This window comes from Balaenoptera physalus, assembly GCF_965194825.1.
Source record: "Balaenoptera physalus genome assembly, contig: HAP1_SCAFFOLD_825, whole genome shotgun sequence".
NCBI classification, from domain to species: domain Eukaryota; kingdom Metazoa; phylum Chordata; class Mammalia; order Artiodactyla; family Balaenopteridae; genus Balaenoptera; species Balaenoptera physalus.
The window spans coordinates 39,859-59,591 of record NW_028125955.1 but is presented as its reverse complement, the minus strand read 5'-3'; the positions used below and the strand labels follow the sequence as shown (position 1 = coordinate 59,591).

Sequence of the window (19,733 nt, the reverse complement as noted above, 5' to 3'; positions counted from 1 at the left end):
GGGGGCCGGCCCACTGTGGCCGCAGCCCAGGCCTTTTTCCTGGAATCCTACACAAGAAAGAAAGATACACAGTCTATAGTAAATATTCACAAATGATTGTTGCTGCTGTGCTTACTATTCTATTAAAGGTGTAAAATCCATAAAACACTTTAAGTTCAAAGTTAAATATGAATTTTTACCTTTCTAATTATGTCTCTGCTATTCCCAACTGTGGTTAATGAATCAGAGACTGTGGCATCACTAGTTAAAAATGAGCTTGAGGAAAAAACAGAACTCAGGCCCACCAGACCTACTGAATCACGATCTGCACTTTTAAAATCTCCCCAGTGTACTTGTGTACCCATGAATAGTTGAAAGGTACATTTCTACCTCGACATGTCTTTTCTGTCTGAGAAATACACACATTTTATCCAGTTTGATATAAATAAAACACTCAAAAATGCATATGCCTGTGTTGAAACCATCATTCTATCATTTCTTTTCCAGATAAGTATAGTCTCTACACTGGTTTTGTGGATCACATGCCATACTCTTTTCTTGTAGTTACAAATAAGGTAGAGAAAGTTACTTTGTAAATATATATATATTAGTGGATAATTGAAGACAGTCTTCTATAATTAAAACCAGTTCTCTTAACTTGCTGTTTTCTTCTTGGGTCACATTATGAACTCTTCCCATGGCCACATGGCATGTGTACTTTTAATTTCAGGGACTGCTGCCATTCCAGGATGTGGCCATAGATTTCTCTCAAGAGGAGTGACAATGCCTGGACCAAGATCAATGGGAATTCTACAGGGGTGTGATGTTAGAGAAGTATAGGAACCTGCTCTCCTTGGGTGAGGATACCTTCCTTCCAGAATTCCTTTTCCAACCACAGGGTTTAGAGTCCTTCATTTGTAGAATGTCTCCTGGAATCTTCTGCTTCCTACAATAGGGTTTCAGATTGCAATGTTTCAGGAAAGACTGGGAGTTTGTGGGTATAATTTATCTTATTCTTTTAAAATCGCAGCCTCCCTTTTAATATACTTTGTAACTGCTTGGGATGTGTCTATATGAACTGTGTATTATATGCTTCTGTTATAGTCCTTACAATATTTTTTTGTCTTATTTTCTGTAACAATTTTCCATGGATTCTTTGGGCTTAAGGTATATTAAAAGGGAGACTGCGATTCTGGGACTTCCCTGGTGATGCAGTGGTTAGGATTTCGCCTGCCAATGCAGGGGACCCTGTTCGATCCCCGGTCTGGGAATTTCCCACGTGCCACGGAGCAACTAAGCCAGTGGGCCACAACTACTGAGCCTGCGTGCCACAAGTACTGAAGCCGGTGTGCCTTGAGCCCGTGCGCCATTTATTTTTTGGAGAATAAAACTGCCTCTGAGTGATTAAAATCTAGACCAGCTAGTCAAAATGCTTTATCACCTGTTCTTCTAAACCACTGATCAACGGAACAAGTTTTACTAGGGATAACAGAGTAATTGTATTCTGGAGTTCATATCAGCAATATGTTTTATGACCTTGATGCTGGATCACGACATTTCAATGGTATAACTGCTATTAATTGTCTGTTTGTTCAACGATTAAAGTCTCACGTGATCTGAGTTCAGACTGGAGTCATCCTGGTTGGTTTCTGTCTATTGCAGATTTCTTCCAGTATGAAAGGACAAGAGCAATACGGCTTACTTTACAAAATGTCTTCAAACTAAATGATGATATAATCTACATTCAGTTAATTTATACATACCCTACTGTAGAACAGGGTTTGTTACGGTGGCAGAGCCCGGTAATTAGGTAAAACTGAAACATTTATCTGCAGTGGTTCAAGTTCTCTTCCTAAGAATATATTTATAATCAACATTCTTTCACAAAGTACCCAATTTAATTCACCATAGCATTCCTCATATTAACTAAATGGAGAATCCTAGGCTATATACAAATCCAGAAAGGGCCAAAAGTCATCAGCCCCTATGGATTATTACAACCCATTACTGAGACATTCAAATTATTTATTAAAGAACCACCATGACCATCAACATCATCAATTTATATATTATTGCCCCAATGCTAGCCTTAACCCTGGCTCTCACAACATGAATTCCTCTTCCCATATCTTATCCACTAATTGATATAAATGTAGGCATACTATTTATATTAGCCATATCAAGCCTAGCCATTTATTCCATCCTCTGATCTGGTTGAGCTTCAGATTCAAAATACTCACTCACTGGAGCTCTACGGACAGTAGCACAGACAATCTCATATGAAGTCTTGCTGGCAGTTATTCTATTCTCAGTCCTAATGCTAAATGGATCATTTACACTTTCAACAGTAATTATTACACAAGAACACCTATGACTAATTTTCTCCTGACCCCTACCCAGAATTTGATTATCTCCGCAGTAGCAGAAATCCAATGAAGCCCCACTTGATTTAACAGAAGTAGAATCAAAACCTGTCTATGTCTTCAATGTAGAAAATGTAGCAGGCCCATTCACCCCGTCCTTCCTAGAGAATATGTCAATTTCCTTATAATAAACATTTCCACAACATTCTATTTTTAGGAGCATTCGACAATCCCTACGTGCCAGAATTATATACAGCCCAAGTCATCATTAAAACACATCTAACAATCTCCTTTCGATGAATTCGAGCATCCTACCCACAATTTTGATATGATCAACGTATACATCTCTTATAAAAAATCTTTTTACTACTAACATTAGCCCTATGTATATGAGAGTTTTCACTACCTGTCATCATACCAGGCAACCCACAGCAAACTTAAGAAATATGTTTGACTAAAGAGTTACTTTGATAAAGTAAATGATAGAGGTTTAAATGCGCTTATTCCTGGAATTGAACTTATTTCTAAGAATTTTACATTCTCCATGCTACCACATTACACCACAATGCTATATAGTAAGGTTCTCTAAGAAAGCTTCAAGGCCCATACCCCCAAAATATTGTTGTATATCCTTCCTGTACTAATAAACTCTCATTGTTTTTTACTATCATTCTACTGACCATTATTTCAGGAAATATAATTGTAGTAACAAGCTCACACTGGTTAATGGTATCCCCATTCTAATAAAAAACATGAACCCATAAGCTACAGAAGCATCCAACAAATATTTTCTAAAACAATACACCACATCAATACTACTTATAATGGCTATTATCATTAATCTAATATACTCTGGTCAAAGAACACAATGGATTACAAAAATCTTTAATCCAGCAGCATCCACTATCATGACAATCGTCCTTGTCACAAAAGTAGGACATTCCCCATTTCACTTCTGAGTGCCCGAAGTAACTCAAGGCATTCCATGAACAGCAGGCCTGATGCTATCAACATGACAAAATTGCACCCCTATCAGTTTTATACCACATGTCACCATCCATCAACCTAAACATACTGTTAATCATAGTGATATTATAAATCATAGTTGGACGCTGAGGCAGACTTAGCCATACTCACCTGGAAAAAATTACAGCCTCCTCATCAGTTGCCCATATAGGATGAATAACAGCTATTATAATGTATATTCCAAGTATAACAATCCTAAACATACTAATTTATATCATAACAACACTATCTTCTTCCTATTTATACCCAGATCATGTACTACAAGGGTATCATTATCACACACATGAGATAAAACACCTCCCATCAGGATCCTTATCCTCAGCATTATAGTGTCATTAGGAGGTCGCCCACCATTATCAGGGTTTTGACCCAAATGAATAATTATCCAAGAGATAACAAAAATGATAACATCATTCTACCAACACTAATAGCCATCACAGCAGTCCTCAGCATATACTTCTACTTGCAGCTAACATAACCCACATCACTAACTATATTCCCTTCATTAAACAACACAAAAGTACAACAATTTGAACATACAAAACAAATAACTTTCCTATCATTACTCATCATAATAGCCACACGATTACTACCCATAACACCCATCCTATCAGTGCTGGACTAGGAATTTAGGTTAGCTTAGACCAAGAGCTTTCAAAACCCTAAACAAGTACAATTTACTTAATTTCTAAAAATAAGGACTGCAGGACTTTCTCCTATATCAATTGAATGCAAAGCAAACACTGTAATTAAGCCAAATCCTTACGAGATTGATGAGTTTTAACCCCAGGAAATTTTAGTTAACAGGCAAATCCTCTAGTCAACTGGCTTCAATCTACTTCTCCTCCCTTTGAGAAAGAAAAAAGAAGAAAAAAAAAGGCAGGAAAATCACCGGCAGAATTGAAGCTGCTTCTCTCAAGTTACAATTCAATCTGTTGATTCACCACAGGGTTTGCCAGAAAGAGGGCTCAATCTCTGTCTTTAGATTTACAGTCGAATGCTAGCTCAGTCATTTTACCTCTGTTCATACACTGCTGATTATTTTCAACAAATCACAAAGATATCGGCATTTTATCTTTACTATTTGGTGCTTGAGCTGGAGTAGCAGGCAGCGCCTTAAGTATATTAATCCTGGCTGACCTATGCTAACCTGGAGCGCTACTTGGAGATGCCCAAATCTGTAAGGTAGTCATAACAGTCCCTGCACTTGTAATAATTTTCTTTATAGTTGTACCCATTATGATTTCAGGATTTGAAAACTGACTTGGGCCACTAATAACTGGGGCACCTGAGGTAGCATTTCCCCCAGTACATCATATAAACTTTTGACTACTTCCCCCATCATTCTTACTCTTACTCATATCACCAATAGTAGAAGCTGGTTCTGGTACAAGTGGAACCCTATATTCAGCTCTAGCCTGCAATCTGGCCCATGAAGGAGCCTCTGTCGATCTAACCATTTTCTCCTTACATTTAGCAGGTGTCTCTTCAATTCTTGGTGCTATTACTTTTATTACTATAGTCTTTAATACAAAACTATCAGTCATATCCCAATACCAAACACCAGTATTTGTTTAATCTTTCCCAACTATAGCCATATTACTATAATTACCACTCTCAGTCTGAGCAGCCAGAATTGCCATATTGTTAAGAGACAGAAATCTAAACACTACTTTCTTTGACCCTGCAGGAGGAGACTGAATCCTATACCAACACCTATTCTGACTCTTTGGTCACCCTGAAGTCTGTATTCATGGCCTACCAGGCTTTGTTATAATCTCACATATCATTACATACTATTTAGGACAAAAAGTGCCTTTCAGCTATTTGGGACTAGTATGAGTCACGTCCACTGGCTTTTTAGGATTTCTCTTGTGGGCCCATCATATGTTTACCATAGGGATAGCTGTCGACTCAGGAGCATACTTTGCATCAGCTACCGTAATTACTTCTATCCCTACAGGAGTAAAAGTATCTAGCTGATTAGCAACTCTTTATTTAAGTTTTCTTTCTCGTTTCTTTTTTTTTTTGGCTGCGTTGGGTCTTGGTTGCTGCACGTGGGCTTTCTCTGGTTGCGGTGCACGGCCTTTTCATTGCAGTGGCTTCTCTTGTTGCAGAGCACGGCCTCTAGGCGTGTGGGCTTCAGTAGTTGTGGCTTGCAGGCTCTAGAGGGCAGCTCAGTAGTTGTGGTGCATGGGCTTTTTGCTCCGCGCCATGCGGAATCTTCCCAGACGAGGGCTCGAACCCATGTCCCCTGCATTGGCAGGCGAATTCATAACCACTGCGTCACCAGGGAAGTCCCTGGTTAGCAACTGTTCACGGAGGTAATATTATATGACCTCCCACTATACTATGAGTTTTAGGCTTTAGTTTTTCTTTTTACAGTAGGTGGTTTGACAGGAATCATCTTAGCCAACTCATCCCCAGACATTGTCCTCCAGGATACATACTATGTAGTAGCACACTTCCGTGACCTAATGTCCATGGGAGCAGTCTTCACTATTATAGGAGGCTTCCTACACTGATTCCCACTATTCTCAGGTTATACAGTTAACTCAGCATGAGCAAAAATTCACTTCACAAGTATATTTGTAGTAGTAAATATGACTTCCTGCAGCACTTTCTTGGCCTCTCAGGGATGTCACTACGTTAGTCTGAGTACCCTGAGGCACACACAACATGAAATATTTTATCTTTAGGCTCATTCATCTCCGTAGCAGCAGTAATGCTAATAATCTTCATACTTTGAAAAGCATTTGCATCTAAACAAGAAGTCTTAGCAGTGGAAATTGCTACTCCTAACCTAGAATGGTTACACGAATGCCCTCCACCATATCCTATGTTTCAAGATCCTACCTATGTAAATGTGAAATAAGGAAGGACTCAAGTCCTTTTCAACCAGTTTCAAGCCAACACCATAACAATTATGTCTTTCTCAATAAATGAGATAAAAGTAAAAAGTGATGTAGCTTTGTCAAAGTTAAATCATAGGCTAAAATCCTGTATATTACTAAGGCATATCACTTTCATCTAGGCTCTCAAGATACAACATCACCGATTATGGAAGAACTTTTACATTTTCATCATCACACATTAATAGTGATTTTTAAAATAAGTTCTCTAGTCCTCTATATCATTTCACTAATATTGACATCTAAACTAACTCACTTGCATACAATAGATGCACAGGTAGAGAAAATGTGAACAATTTACTAGCCATTATTGTAATCTTAATTGCCCTATCATCATTGTGAATCCTTTACATGACACATGAAATCAATAACTCTTCCCAAACCATAAAAAACTATGGGTCAGTAATGATACTGAAGCTACAAATACACAGATTATGAAGATTTAAATGTTGACTCCTCTGTAATCCCCACATCAGAGCTAAAACCAGGAGAATAATGACTAATAGAAGTCAACAACCGAGTAGTTAGAGATAGTCATTGAATATTAGTTTCATCTGAAATTGTTGTACACTCCTGAGTTGTTCCTTCTCAGGCCTAAAAAGAGCTATCCCAGGATGCCTAACTTAAAGAATCCTAATACCAACAGGACCAGGCCTATGTTGTGGACAAGAGAACTCGTTTTCCTGAGTTCAAAGACAGGACAGAGGGATATGGCTGAGATATGGGGTGAATCTGGAGCCCATGGGGATGCACTCTCCAAGCTCCAGGATAGGAATGGGGCCTCTAGGGTCCCAGGCCACCCACCACACCCTCCCGAGCACGATCTGGACAACATTCCCTGTCAGTGATGAGGCAGCCCTAATACTGGTCATGCCCCGATGTTGTGTCCTATGTGGGCCCCATGCTCTTGGGACCACATCCCACACTCTGCAGGTCCATGCTACAGGGTCCTTCGTGCCTCAGGAGTACAGACCACACAACAAGCAGTTCCCTCCCCAACCAGCAGGAGGAGGGGAGGAGAGCAGGGGCACCAGGGAAATCTCACTCAGACAACAACACCCCAGGGGTGCCAGCGGGGACAGTGATGATGCAGATGAGGCACAGACCAAGAGATGGGACCAGAGGACCCAAAAGGCAGCTGGTCAGGTCCTGGCTCATCTGCACCCAGGACACCTTTGTCCCTCATACACCCCCTTCCTCATACACCCTCTCCTTAAATGCAGATTCTTCAGATGCAAACAGGCAGAGCTTCAGACTGAAAGTCAGCTCTTCCAAAATGACCCATCAGCAAACACTGCAGGATTCCACTCCCTGTGCTTTGTGGCTGCTTCCCACTAGCTATTTATTTTACATTTGGTAGTATATATATGTCCATGCCACTCTCTCACTTCATCCCAGATTACCCTTCCCCCTCCCTGTGTCCTCAAGTCCATTCTCTATGGCTGAGTCTTTATTCCTGTCCTGCCCCTAGGTTCTTCATAACCATTTTTTTCTTTTTTTTTTAGATTCCATATATATGTGTTAGCATACGGTATTTGTTTTTCTCTTTCTGACTTACTTCACTCTGTATGACAGTCTCTAGGTCAATCCCCCTCACTACAAATAACTCAATTTCATTTCTTTTTATGGCTGAGTAATATTCCATTGTATATATGTGCCACAGCTTTATCCATTCATCTGTCGATCCTGCCAACACTTTTACTTTACTCAATTGAGACCAATGTCAGACTTGTAAGGTAATAAATTTACGATGTTTTGAGTCACTCAATTTGTGGTAATTCGTATGAAAGCAATAAAAAAACAAATACAGAGGTCCTACAAGAGCCAGGCTATATATTTATATTTAAGTATTTCTAAAATGAATTTAACCCTGTGATTGACAGCAGCAGCAGCTTCCAAGGGATCCCACCACACACCTGAGGCGAAAGCAGCCTAATAAAGAAGCAGTGACAGCAGCAGGTCACTGCCCCACACTTGGGGTAGAGGGGGATTTGATCTACTGTAGCAGCAGCATAGCCTGAATGGGAATGCATCCTCCTGTGGCACTAGTCCCATCAGCATTAGTCTAATCTGCTAGCATCTGCTGTGCCAACAGGCCCAACGTATACAAACCCTCCAACTCAGTAGCATTAAGTGAGCCAGGCTCAGTGTTTCCTGAAACTCATATCCAATGGCACTGGAAAGCCCAGATATCACCTACTGTTATGCAAACATAAAAAAAAATAACAGAAGACTGGCAACTTCAGAAAGAAAAGGGGAACAATGGAATGGGTGAAAACAAGTGGGATAAATATAAGAGACTATCATTAGCCTCATGAGTTTCTTAAATTCCCTCTGATGGTCAAAGCAAAAATTATGACACCATCTGATGTGGTTCTCAATGTATATAAAGGAAATACTACAGAAAATCATACTTTAAAACTGGGGACTATTAAGAGACCTAAATGGAAGTAAAATTTTGAAACTTCACTTGAAGTAATAAACCACTGATTCCAGTAGGCTATGATAAGTTACATATGTATAGTGTAATGCCAAAAGCAACCACTAAGAAAACTATACAAACAGTATCCACAAACGATTATAAATAAATTAGATTAAAATGGACTTATTAAAAAATGTTTAAGTAACCCACAAGAAGGCAAAATAAGAGAAACACAGGATTGAGAAACTGAGGTAAAAGACAAAACAAAAAATAAAATGGTAAACTGCGGTGGGGTGGGGATGGTGGTGTGCTGAATTGGGCGATTGGGATTGACATGTATACACTGATGTGTATAAAATTGATGCCTAATAAGAACCTGCAGTATAAAAAAACAAACAAACAAAACAACTAATACTAAACTTTCATTGGGTTATTTGTATGGAAATATGTTAATATAAATGTTTCAGACATTACATGAAATTTCTAAAAATCTTATATTTGTATTTGTATTGAAATATGTATGGAAATATGTTAATATAAATGTTTCAGACATTACATGAAATTTCTAAAAATCTTATATGTTCTGGTATAATGTTATAAGTAATAATCCTAGTTATTACTTTAAAATGTATATCTCAGAAATAACTAATTTTCTTGTCAACTGCATTATTATGAACTTTCATCAAATCTTTAACTGTGGTCATTTTTAAGTCTTTTCTCATTTACAGACAGTTCTGGGTGTACTCTGATGCTTTGGCAAATATGTTCCTATAAAAGGGTTTCATCTTCAAGAAATTCATGGAAAAGACTCTGACAAGTACAGGTTTCTGGTAACTGACTGTACTACTGAACTGAATGAATAAGCATTTTCAGAACTCTAATGAAAAACTGATGAACTCATAAAAGTGCTAACAAAAGATCAAGATGAAAAAAAATTTAATTACATGGGACTGAGTGAACTGATGAGGATGAGTATAATTTTTGTGACTTTCCGTCTGAATTAAAAAAAAATCTCACAAGGACTCAGAGGCAAAGAATATACAAATCAATTTTCACTGCAAAGTAAAGGAGCTGTTACAGTGGAGGATTACTGGACTGAATGTCAATATTATGACATAGCATGAGTGTGTTTCATGTTTGGTAATTGCAATCATTGTTGCTTTTGTTGTGGTCATCCATGTAGAATGCTTGTTGTCAGTCTATTTATCTCTTGTAAAAATAAAATACAGTGTGTGTGTGTGTGAAAAAAATAAAATAAAAAATAAACATAAAAAAAATAAAATGCTAGACCTCATCTTTAACATAGCAATCGTTACATTAACTGTAAATGATCTAAATAGCCAAGTCAAAGACAGACATTGGAAGAGTAGATGAAAAAATCACAAGCATGATCCAACTATATACTGTCTATAAGAAGCTTACTTTAAACATCATGATATTGGTAGTTCAGAGTAAAAGGATGAAAAAGGTATATCATGTGAACATTCATCAGAAAAAGCAGAAATGGCTATATTAATATCAGATAAAGTAGATTTCAGAGCAAAGGAAATTATTAGGGGCAAAGAGGGTCATTACATAAAGATAACAGGAATAATCCACCTAGATGACCTAGTGATACTAAATGCGTGTGCACCAAACAACAGAACTTCAAAACACATGAAGCAAACACTGAAAAAGGTAAAAGGAGAAAATTTCAAATCCACAATTATTATTTGAGACTTCAACACAGCAATTTATAGAACTCCCAGAGAGAAAAATCAGCAAGGGTATGGAAGAACTGAAAACATCATCAATCAACAGGATATAACTGACATTTAAAGAACACACTCAATAAAAGCAGAATACATATTCAAGTGTCCATGGAACATTCACTCATATACCATACACTGGGTGATAAAAAAACATTAGCAGATTTAAAAGAATTAAAATCAGAGAGAGTATGTTCTCTAGCCATAATGGAACCAGACTAGAAATCAATAACAGAAAGACAACAGGAAAATCTTCAATCACATGAAAACTAAACATCACAATTCCAAATAACTCATGGGTAAAAAGTCAAGGAAAAAATTTTAAATGCATAGAATAAAAGAAAATGGAGATATAACAGATCAACGTTTGTGGAATGAAGTGAAAGCAATGCTGAAAGGCAAGTTTATAGCACTAAATTGGGAAAGAAAATATTTCAAAGAAATAGTCTAATTTTCTATATTAAAATAGTAAAAACGGAAGAGGAAAAAACACTAAACAAGCAGAAAGAAGGAAATAATAAAGATGAAACAAAAATCCATGAAACTAAAAACAGGAAAATGGGGGGGGGGAGGAAATCAATGAAACAAAAGGCTGGTTCTTCAAAATAAACAATCTAATCAAGAAAGATGTAGCAAGACTGATAAAGATAAAAAGAGAGATGGCACAAATCACAGATATCAGAAATGCAACCAGGGATACCATGACATATCCTGCAGGTTAATAAGGGACACGTTATTATGAACAAGTCTACACTATAAATTCAAAACTGTGGATGAAATGGACCAATGCGTCTACACCCAAAATTACCAAAACTCAGCCAAGATGAAAGAGACAATCTCAATTTTCCTGTAACTATGAGAAACACTGATTTTTCATTTAAAAACTCCCAAAAGAAATATTCAGGCTTAGATGTTTCACTTTTACCCAAGACTTAAAGCATTAACACCAATTTTACATGACTTGATAAGAAACGGAAGTAGAGGGAACAGTTCCTAATTAATTTTATGAAGCCAGTATTACCTTGATACCAAAACCAGACTGGGACAGTATAGAAAGAAGAAAACTACAGCCCAGTATTTTTTATGAAATTGGCTGTAAAAATCCTCAGCCAAATATTAGCAAATTAAATCCAGAAATATATAAAAAGAATAATATACCATGACCAAGCGGTATTTATTCCAGTTATGCAAAGTTGGTTAAATATTTGAAAATCAAACAATGTAATCTACCATATCCAACAGATTAAGGGGGAAAAGTCATGTGATCCTAATCATTAATGCAGAGAAAGCATTTGATAAAATCCAATCCCATTCATGATTTTAAAAAAAGAAGAAAAAAAACTCCAAGCAAACTAGGAATAGAAAAGGAACATACTGAAACTCATAAAGATGATCTACAAACAACCTATACCGACATTATATTTAACTGTGAAAGACTGAACGCTTTCTCTGTAAGATCAGAAACAAGGCACCGATATCTGCTCTCACCACTTTTATTAAATATATTACTGGAGGTTCTAGTAAGAAAATAAAGCAAAAATAAATAAATAGATAAATTTAACAGTTAAATTTTTAAAAAGTTTATTTAAAAGATGAAAGAACTATTCCTACTATGTTGAATAGGAAGGAATATATCCTACTGAATGTTGAATAGTAATATATCCTATTATATTGAATAAGGAAAACTAAAACTGTCTATATCTGAAGATGAGATGATAATCTAAATGGAGAAAATACCAAGGAATCCACAAAAAGCTTGAGAAATAATATTCGTTTGTAAATGTTTTAGAGTACAAGATCCACACAATTTTATCAAATTACATATTAATAACAAATGTGTAGAAGCTTAAATAAAAATATGTGATGCCATTTACAACTGACCTAAATAAATACTTAAATAGAAGCCCAATAAGACATTTATAGGACCTCTATACTGAAAATTACAAAATGCTGATGAAGAAAATTTTAAAAGTCCCAAACAAATAGGGAGACATACCTTGTTCATGGATTAGAAAACACAACATAATAAAGATGTCAATTCTCCCCAAGTTAACAGGCTTAACACAATTACTCTTAAAATGCCCTCAAGGTTTTTGTGGATATAGACAAGCTTATTCTAAGATTTATATGGTAGGAAGAGGCTGAAGAATAGCTAAAACAATTTGTAAAGGAAGATTAAAATGGGAGGAATTAATCTACCCAATTTCAAGATTTCGCCATAATGATGGAGGGTAGATACACAGATCAATGGAATGGAACAGAGAACCCAGAAATAGACCGACACAAATACATTTAACTTGGTTTTGACAGCAGTGCAAAAGCTATCAGGGAAGAATAGACTTTTCAAAAAATGGTACTGAAACAGTTGGACATCCCTCGACAAAAACAAACAAACAAACAATGAACCTTAACCTAAACCTTACACATCTTACACAAAAATTAAATCAAAGTGGATCATAATCTTAAATGTAAAAGCAGGACAGTTTTAGAAAAAAAAAATAGGAGAAAATCTTTGGCATCTAGAACTAGGTGAATAATTCTTAGACTTGACACCGAAAGTATGATCAATAAAAGCAAAAACTGATAAATTGGATCTCATCAAAATAAGTTAAAAATGCTTCATAGAAGATCCTTTTAAGTGGATGAAAACTCAAATTACACAGTGGGAAAACATATTTGAAAACCCCATAGGAGACAAATGACTTGTATCTATAATATACAAAGAACTCTCCAAACAACTTAAAAAAATCCAACTAGAAAATAGTCAGAAGACAGGAACAGACATTTCATGGAAGAGAATATACACATGGCAAAGAAGCACATGAAAAGATGTTCAACATCGTTAGCCGTCAGGGAAATGCAAATTAAGACCATAATGAGATATCAGAGAATAACTAAAATTAAAGTATAGTGACAACATCAAATGCTAGCGAGTACGTAGAAAAATTATATCACATCACTGGTGGGAAAATAAAATGGTTTAGCCACTCTGAGAAACAGCTTGACAGTCTCTTTTAATCCTAAAAGTAGATTCACCCTACAATGCAGTAATTGTACTCTTGAGCATTTATCCAAAAGAAACAAAAACTTAATGAAGTTCCCACAGAAACTTACACATAAATGTTCATAGCAGTTTTATTTCTAATAGCCGAAAACTGGCAACTACCCAAATGTCTTTCAATGGGTGAATGTTGAAACAAATTGTGATAAAATCTTATGATAGAATACTACCGAGCAACAACAAGGAACAAATTATTAATATATGCAAAAATTGAAATGAACTTCAAGGGAATGATGCCGAGGGAAAATTTTTTAAAAGCCAATCTCCGAAGATTAAGTAATTCATGATTATGTTTACATATTATTCTTAAAATAACAAAACTGTGGAGATGGAGAACAGATTAGAAGTTGCCAAGGGTTAGAGATGGGGGTAGAAGGTACAGCAGGGGAACTTCGTGAGGTTTTTGTGGTCCCAGTACAAATAATACAGCAATCTTGGTTTTAATCCCTAAAGATTTTTTAAAGCAATTCCTAATAAGAGGTGTCCAGATATTTAGCAATGGCAGCAGATTAGAGGTATAGCTCCCCAACATGACAACTTCGAAAGAGATCTATACTATCAATACTAATTTAATGCATATGTTAATTTTTAAAAGGCCAGTCACAATACTTAAATGGTACATATCTTAACGATATTACTCCGGGTATCCAGCTATACCAGATGGACTAGCAGGAGTTTCTGTACATTCAATCTTATTTAAGACAGTAAATCTTATAATAAGACAGTTAAAAAAAGAAAAAGAAAAAAAACAAACCTCAACTACAGTTGGATATTCTCACAGCAAGATGAGGTGAAAATACGTAGCAGCGGTTCAAAAGCTTAAGCAGTGGCACCTAAATTTGGCTGCACATTAGAATCCTCTGAAGCACTTTTTAAAAACCCTCACACCGACGGTTGGTCATGCTAGACCAATACAATCATTTTAACTCTCCTCAGACGATGCCAATGTCTAGCCAGAACCGAGAACCAGCGGACTAAGCAGAAGGGGATGTTTCTACAAAGATCTCTTAACAATAAGTCCTCTCACCCAATCAAGATTTACCTCCCCGCAAAGGGGTAAAGGAGGCTAGATGTTGTCCATACTTGCTTAGCTTTAATTAGCACTTGTGACTTGCCCAAAACCTAGATCATGTTTCCCCTAAATTTCATGTTATTCCCTAAGTTTTTCAAACCCAAGGCTAAGGGGTTTGCCAGGATGAGATTTTAAGTGCTCACACAGGGGAAGTCCCTGGCAAACCAGGACAGCGGTCACTCTACATTGCAATGTAAAGCATCCGAAATAACCCTGCCACTGCTCCCAGATACTACTAGTCTGTGCCAACCAGTGGAGAAAAGGCATTCTCCATTACTACCATGGCAAATGCTACTGTACTTACCTTGGCTAGTCCCTATCTTTTCCAGGCGCCACTCCCCTTCACCTGCTGGTGGATGCTTTGGCCAGCTGACAATGCAGATATTTTCAAACTTTAAGGTGAATAAAAATCATCTGGAGGGTCTGTTGTAACAGAGATCACTGAGCCCCACCAGAGTTGCTGATTCCATAGGGCTGGGACCGGGCCCTAAAACTTGAATATCTAACACATTATCAGGGGATGCTGGGAAAGCTGGGCAGGTAATGGTAAAGCTGGCCAGGAAAAAGAAACCCGACGTGTCAGATCATAAAGTACGGAAGGGCAAGCCCGCCAGCAGTTCAGGCCGGTGGGGGGGGACCGGGGTCCCCAGCCCTACAGGGCCAACGGCAGACCGGCTCGGGCGACCCTCGGAAGCGCGGGGTCCCCGCGGCCGAGTCTGTGCCCCCGGCCGGCCCCGGCTCCCCTCTGCCCACCCTGCGCACGGGGGCTGGAAACGGCCGCGGAGAAGCAGGCAGGGCGGGAAGGGGGGCTCCAAAGAGGGTCTGGCGACTCGAGTCGCTCCGTTTCTCGGTGGGCTCAGCGCGCGCCCTGGGGGAAGAGAGGTGGAGGTCCAGGAAGAGGGGACGGGCGGCACTCACGTAGACCAGCAGCAGCCATGGGTAGACGGCGGGCTCGGCCACCACGGGCGACTCCAGCCTCAGCTTCTCCCCCACGTTTTCGCGCGCGGCCCCCGCACCAGGCTAGTCTGGCGGTTGGGGGAGGGGCGGGGCGCCGCCGGCGGGGGCGGGACAGGCGGGCGGGCGGGAGGCTGAGGGGAGGGAGCCTGGCCTGGGCCTCAGCCGGCGCCGCCGCCGCGCCGCCGCCGCCGCCGCCGCCGCCGCCGCCGCCGCCGGCGGCCTGCTCCCGTCCGGCCCCCGGCTCCCTCTTTGTGGTCACAGGCCCGGGGCCTCCAGCGCTGCTGCCAACTGGGGCCGGCGTGAGGCAAGCACAATGAGCCGGGGGCCAGCTGAACCACTCACTCGCAGCGAGCGCCTCCCGCCCCGTGGACCCGCCCCCTCGCACGCACGCACGCACGTACGAACGCACGCACGCACGTACGCACGCAAGCACGCACGCACGTCTTCAGCTGCCCCCGGCCACACCCACCGGCCCGAAGTGGAGACCCGGGGAGACCCCTCGGGGCCTGGGGTGGCGGGTTCGACTCCCGCCCTTGACGTACCGTGACACCTCCCCCCCAATAATAAGACTATAATTCCTCATTAAATATGGCAGCCGGAATCCTGGCTTCTGTTCACAAAAATGCTGTGTATTTAGCCTATGCTAGGCACCAGACCTGGACGCTCAGTACTGGCAAAAAAGGAAATGCCCTGCCCTCATGGCGCTGCCATTTTAATTGGAATAGTAGTGACAATGGTCAAGGGAGAAAATAAAGTGTCATCGCCACGGGGATGGTTAATCTCATGTGCGCACTGCGTGGGGCCCCGGCAACCACAAACATTATTCCAGATGTGGCCAGGAAGGTATTTTTCAGAAGAGATGAACACTGAAATTGGACCACTTTGCATAAAGGAGATTGTCAATGCCGTGGCGTGGGTGGGCCTCGTCCATCAGTTGAAGGACTGGAGAGAAAAATGAGGTTCCGTAGAAAGAGGGAACTGTTCCTCCAATGGCCTTGGCACATCAGCTCTTCCCTGTGTCTCCAGCCCAGAGTCCTGCCCTGACTTGCCTGCCTCACGGTCACATGAGTCAACTCCTTAAAACAAAACTATATATGTAAAAATACTGAATATATACAAGCCTATTAATTTGTATATGTGTGTATACATATTATATATATGTATACACATATGTTTATATGTGCGTGCGTTTGTAGTATATGTGTAAGTACTATATACAGTATACATACAAGCCTATATATTTGTGTGTATATATTGTATACATGTATGTATGTGTATATATATATATAGTATACATATTATAAATGTGAACATGCTGTATATATACACACACCCATATATTGATTTATGGGTGTGTGTATATAGACAGTGTATGTACACTGTATGTATGTATGTATACAGTGTATATTTATATATAGGTGTGTATATCTGTTGTATACCTGCATGTGTATATGTTTCTAGGTATTATATGTATATATGAATATACTATTATATACACACTTGCGTATGAATTTATATGTGTATGTCCATGCGCATATTTACATATAGGTGTGTGTGTGTGTATACATTGTATATATGTATGTGTATATATCTTATATATATGATATATGTATGTATATATACGATGAATTTCTATATACAGTACATATATATTTTTATGCTATATGCTTTTATATGTAGGTGTATATGTGTGTCTATATGTATGTACGTGTATGTATTGCATATATTATATGTGTATGTATGTATACTGTCTATATGCACACCTAAATATCTTTGTATGTGTGTATATATGTATGATATATATGTACCTAGGTGTGTATATTGCATATGTTATACGTATGTGTACATACTGTATATATACAAACTATGCATTTTATATGTGTGTATGTATAGTGTATATGTATGTGTGTATTGTATATATTATGTGTATATGTGTGTATACATACTGTATATATACAAACTGCATTTTATGTGTGTATATATGTATGTGTTTATTGTATATACTATATGTGTATATGTGTGTACGCATACTGCATATGTACACAGCTGTATATTTTTGTATGCTTGTACATATGTACGTGTGTGTGTATATACACACACACCCCGTATGGATTCTGTTTGTCTGGAGAACCCTCACTGATACGGACACTTATGACAATTGAGTACCTGCTCTTTGCCAGCCAGGGAGCCAAAGGCTTGTCTTTCGGGGTCTCCCTTAAGTGTCACAAGTCCCAGGAGGGAAGGTGACGCTGCTCCTACCAGTTGAGGTGCCTCAGGATCAGTTAGGTGGACAGGGCAGGGGGCTGGAGCCTGGTGGAGCCCAGGTGGAGTTCTAGCAGCAGTACAGCCTAGCAGTCCCACTTCCCCGGGTGCTTCTCACAAAGACGCCGAGGGAGAGTCGGGATCTGAAGGAGGGGATGAGGAAGCTTCCGTGGGTCCGCAAGCCCAGACCAAGGCTGACTCGTCAAGAGTGTTAGAGGTCAGGACTGTGGTTACCCTGGGGGTGGGCTTACACAGAGCCATTCATATTCTGAAAAAGTATCCATTCTGCTCTTGTTTGTATGGTTACCCCCCTCCCCCAAATCTTTTAAAAACAGATTCTCTTGGTTGCTGGGAACACACATGGGGAAGTTGTGTGTGAGGGGGTATGATCCAGGGGACAGGGAGGATAAGCCCCCCACTCGTAGGGCCAGGAGTGGCTCAGCTTTGTGAGCTGAGGATGGCCCACGAGGTCCCAGAGAGAAGGGTCCCTGCTCCGTCCCTGCTCTGTGCACCCCATTCCCAGCCTGAGAAGCCCAGAGCCAACCCCCCCACCCCCCCGCTGCAACACACACACACCAGGGAGGAGAGCCAGTCACCGTGGCTCCCAGGCTCCGGCTCCAAGGCTCCCGGCACTAGGAGCTATTTTCAGCTTTCATGCCCTAGGACACGGCCAGAGCTATTGTCTCAGGAAACTCTCTGTCTGTCTCTCACCCGGCCTCCCTCCCTTCCTCCCTCCCTCCTCCGCTTCTCCCCCTCCAGCTCCACCTGTCCTCCCCTCCACCCTGCATTTCTACACAGGATGGCTCACAGACAGCTGCTCCCTGTGCCCACCTGCCACCATTCCATGGATGTCAAAGCAAGCCCTGGGGACTTCCCTGGAGGTCCAGTGATTAAGACTCCGAGCTTCCACTGCAGGGGACGCGGGTTCGATCACTGGTCAGGGAAATAAGATCCCACATGCCGCACGGCACGGCCAAAAAAAATGGATAAATAAAGTTATAGTGATGAAACAGCCCTAGTGGTGCAAGGATGGGACGTATAGCTCTATGGTATAGAATAAAGGTCCAGAAACAGATATATGAGAACTTGATATGATAGAAAGTAGGGAAATTAAGGAGTTTTCAATAAATGGCATTAGGACAATTGCATATCCATGTGGGAAAAAGTAAATTAGAAAATAAAAAAAAGCAAGCCCTGGTCAGGTGTGACCTTGGGCCCAGGGCCATTGGCACATGTTGTCATGTGGGACGTTCTTCCTTAGACTCCTCCCTCCCTCCTGTGTCACTGTCACTTCCTCCAGAACCTTCCTGGACTCCACTCCACAAGCCCGGGGTGTGCCCTCACCCGCCCTGGATCACCAGAATTCCAATCCCGGCCCACCCTTCCCTGCCAGGTAGAGAACTGTGCATGGTCAATAAGACCGTAGAGGTCATTGGCCATTGCTATTGCAGCTGGAATTGTTACTGTGTTTAGATAGGGTGACCAACACCCGCCCCCAGTTTGCCCAGGACTGCTCAGGTTTGAGCGCTGGAATTCTGGGGAAACCCTCAGTCCCAGGGGACCCCAGAAGGCTGGTCAGCCTATTTAGGACAGATCTTTCACTTGATCTCCCAACCCCCGAGAGCCAGAAAGGGAATCTCCCCCCTCCTTCCATTGTAACCTTCATTCATTCATCCACTTATCCCTGTATTCAACTCCTTTATTCAGCAAGTATTTATGAAGCATCTACTACAGAGCAGACACTATTCTAGGTGCTGGGGACATAACAGCATCCCTGTCCTCAAAGAGCTCACGTTCTAGCGAGGGCAGCAAACAGTAAACTGAGAAGGTGTGATTTATTACTTGGGGATGATGTCTCGGAGACCACTGCAGGGCAAGGGAGGTGGGAGAGGAAAGGGGCAGTTCTAAATTCAGGCGCTGACGGGATTGGG

At 40.3% G+C, this 19,733-nt stretch overlaps 1 long non-coding RNA gene across 1 annotated transcript; it reads right to left on the bottom strand.

Annotated features, from left to right (window-relative positions):
- Nucleotides 1-322: 322 nt before the first annotated feature.
- LOC309653677 lies at nucleotides 323-15,683 on the bottom strand. Its single transcript, XR_014259357.1, has 3 exons — nucleotides 15,502-15,683; nucleotides 14,888-15,006; nucleotides 323-925 (listed from the first exon to the last, which is right to left on the bottom strand). It is a non-coding gene; the product is annotated as an uncharacterized lncRNA (long non-coding RNA).
- Between the last annotated feature and the right edge of the window lie 4,050 nt (nucleotides 15,684-19,733).